Raw genomic sequence first — 4,122 nt, forward strand, 5'->3', positions numbered from 1 at the left:
CTTCCGGGAATATTTTCGTAACTCCTTTAAGAAGAGTTATGTTTGCAGTTTCTGGCGGAAGTAGCTATATACACGGACACCGTGTAATTAGTTATACCTCATTTTCCGAGGCTATATACACGGTATAAATATCAATTACCCTAACACGGGTTATTTTCGTTTATTTTATAAAATGCACAACGATATTATTTTATGTACTTTTTATATACAATAAACTGGACATTTTATATAAAAATGGATAAATTTTGTCTTTAGTCAAATATGGGACAGTCAAGGCTCTTTATATATCCTCACAAACCTGCCTCGGTGGCGTCGTGGTTAAGCCATCGGACATAAGGCTGGTAAGTACAGGGTTCGCAGTTCGATACAGGCTCCCACCCAGAGCGAGTTAAGGACCTAGTGGATAGGTGTACGTAAAACCACTACACTTTCTTTTCTCTCATTAACCACTTACAACTATCCCTCTGGTTTGGACCGATAGCCCAGATAGCTGAGGTGTGTGCCCAGGACAGCGTGCTAGAGTCTTAATTGGATATAAGCACGAAAATAAAGTGGAACCCCTTTTCTGACTTCTCTACTCTAAATAGCAATATACCATTTGGGTCATTCTACAGAAAGCGTCACTTTTCAAAATAGGAAAAATTCTAAATAAAACAATTAAAAGATATAAATAGTTATTGTTAACTTTTGGAAACTAGATGAACAAAGAAACATAAATTATATTTGGCCACGCAGAACTGTAATCGGCCTGCACGAGCAGACACATGTTACTGTATGAACAAGTTCATTATGTCATTGGTGTTACCGGACAAGTGGGGTAGCTAAAGGAAGGGACTATCAAGGCATTTGACCTGGTATGCATATTCAACGATATATAATACACATTATTGCTTAATATCAACAAGTATAATCGTATAGTTAATTAATAAAACGGTTAAATGTGACGGCTATTATATATAACGGGCGCAGCCATTTTGTATCATCCCAGTGAATACGCCCTCTGGCGAGCTAGTGGTTACGTAATGTCTAACGTGTCACGTCAGAAATTAGTCTTCGAAATGAAGACCCAAAACATACCTGATTTTTGCGGATGCATAGCAATATCCTGTAATAATAGTCATTCCAGTAAGCCAGCAACAATTATATATTTATGTTTAATACAAAATAAACCACCATTGTCAAAGTGTTGAAATAACTGTATTACGGTTTGTACATAAATTAACCCACGTACTGAAATAATAATCGGAGTGTTTTCTTAGTTAATTGGTCTTTTCTTTCCGTGGCCTGTACCTGTGGTTCCTGATTGACAGATGTATATTTAGACGGTCCCCAGACACTGTGTCTAGACACACTAAAAAGACGTGCCTCTTTTATTAAGATCACAGGGTATTGTGTGTTAACCGTACGGACACCCCTCTAATCGTAATCGACCAGCCGTCTGCTTTATTACTGTAAGTAATTCTGTAAAACCCTAGATTAAGTAGACTTTCCCATCTTAAATCACGAAACTGACCAATTACGTAGTCCCAAAGAAAAGAAAATTATCACTTGGGTATCGTGAGTGGTCGTTTTTGCTAGAACGTGCATACCAATAGGCCTAATAACATGCATTTTTTTCTTTGGATTTAAAAAAAAAGAAAAGTACTATAACTATTTCGTTCTATTGATGCAAATTGAAATATACTTAGTTAAATAGTTTATTATACTATCAAGTCATTTATGTTGTTTTACAAGTCAGATTGATGAAAGTGAAGCGCCTTGTCGTAAATTAGAGCGTTTGTTTACACTGTGCATGGAGCAGATGGACGGAGCTGACGTCACTTCGCCCAAGCTATCGCACCGGACGTCACAAAAACGAAACAAAATAGCTGCCCCCAGTTAGCAGGAATAATCACGTTTTTTTTATTAACTCTAAAATTACGCGTTTTTCATTTGTTAATGTGTCAGTATGTATTGGTGGTCCGGGTATGCATCTTTCCAACACACAAATCTCTTGTTTGAGTTTACTCTACCTTTAAGCAGTGTGATCCATTTGGTTTATAGTGATAAAAAGCACACGGTTGTGTTATTTGGGTGTCCCTAATAACATATATGGAATAATTTTAGAATTAAAAACTATCCAAGGGTGTAATTGTGCATTTCCACACTGATATTCAGTATGTGACTTAAATTACACAATGTGGCAGTTTTAATTATTTAAAAATATGGAGTCCTTCAAAATAAATTTCATCAAAGTCATAAAGGTAGAAGGTATACTTTCCTAAATAAACAATTTAAATTTCGAAAATAAAGTTTCTTGAGAAATGACAGCTAAAATATTCTTGCGTAACACCAATGACAAAACAAGTAACACCAATGACAATGTGTAACACCAGTGACATTCAAGACTGTATCCTAGAAATAATATTATTCTTGAGACTACCACTACACTACTTGTTAGCAAAATTATGTACGTTTTTTTCTCTGTTTTTTTCTTCTTCAGCCTACAACTATTAAAGGCCTATTAGAATAATTGTGTGTTTCTGTATTGATAAGATACGCCCGGTCAGACAGTTTAAAAAATATACTAAATTAAGATACAGAATTTTAATTTTGTTTAAATATTAAATTAAAGATTTATTCATTCATTAATTTATGTAGTTATTTTCGTGTTTATATTAAGGCTCAAAATCTATTTTACTGTATACTTGTATTTCCAATAACGAGTAAAAAGTTGTAATCCTACTTTTGCTTTTACGCAAGCGCTACAAAACTCTACGTTAAATGTTCCAAATATTTTCAGAAAACGAGGACCGACGCCTTATAAATACGTGATGTCATTCTAATGTTTTCAATACATACACTATACAGCAAATCAAACAAATTATGTCGCTATTCAAGAGATAAATCATAAGAACTGCGTCATTATTCAAAAGAGTTAACTATTTTCTTTTAACTAAAAAGCTATTTTAATGCAGGATATTCAATATTTTTAAAAATAAAATTTAAATAGCCTTTATTGGAAATGAAAACATACGTAATGTAATTTTCCGATATTTGACTACAACTTGGTAGTACATTTTCGGTATGATTTTAACTTTTCTTTATGATAAAGTAAACCTCTTAATTCCAACGATTTCTTAGTCTGCTAATTCAACCTTTAAAGGAAAGGAAAGTTTTGTGTTTTTAAACAACACACACCAGTCAGTCAGTAGGTCGATTATATTCAGCTTGGGAACACACAACAGTCAGTCAGTAGGTAGATTATATTTAACTTGGACGACCAGCTGTAACAATATATTATATTTGGCAGGGGGAGGTTGATGAACCATTACTGCATTAGCCAAATACATTTACTATGTCCATGCGTCTTAATACCGGTAATCTCTGTTGAGATGATGACTAACGATCTCATCTCTACGTAACGTCCTCGATTCATATTTCATATTATTTGGAAAATCTCACCGTTAAAGAGGGACGTATTTTGATGCTCATATCGAACGCTGCTTTAAAATCTGTCAGTAAGACTGGCTATATTAAATTTTTCTTCTAATATGATCACTTTTACATTCCTATCGGTGGAGATTTGAAGTAAAGTTTAAAGGTCCACGTTTATCAAAAACGTAATTCACTATTGTTTGGTATCTACGTATACCTTTTACAATATATATGAAGTATCAATGTAATAAAATAAATTAAATTTACCCGTTTTTTATATATTCGCAATAAAAAGTCGCGTTTTCCCCATCGCTTGCCAAAACGCCTGTTGAATCCAAGAGCTAATCACGTGACCCCGTGACGCGCTAACCGGCGTAACATGAAAGTGTGATTCGCAGCCTTTGAGACATTTTACTGGGAAGGTTGAACACGTGTATTTTTAAAACGCGAAAATTTTATTCTATTGAATTGAATTGTATGGATGGAATATTCTTTTAGAGATAGTCTTCAAATGTAAATTATGGTGAACCATTGTTTAGTGTCTGGATGTATCAAAGCAGCAGTTTTTCCGAACTTTAAAACAAACCAACAATCACAGGGTTTGCCAGAAATTTGTTCTTAAACAGAACCCGTGCGTAATGGAAAGGACCATCACGATAGGCTAGGATCTGCAGTGACCACACGCACACGCACACGCACACGCAC

The sequence above is a fragment of the Gigantopelta aegis genome, chromosome 11 (assembly GCF_016097555.1).
Source record: "Gigantopelta aegis isolate Gae_Host chromosome 11, Gae_host_genome, whole genome shotgun sequence".
Taxonomy (NCBI): domain Eukaryota; kingdom Metazoa; phylum Mollusca; class Gastropoda; order Neomphalida; family Peltospiridae; genus Gigantopelta; species Gigantopelta aegis.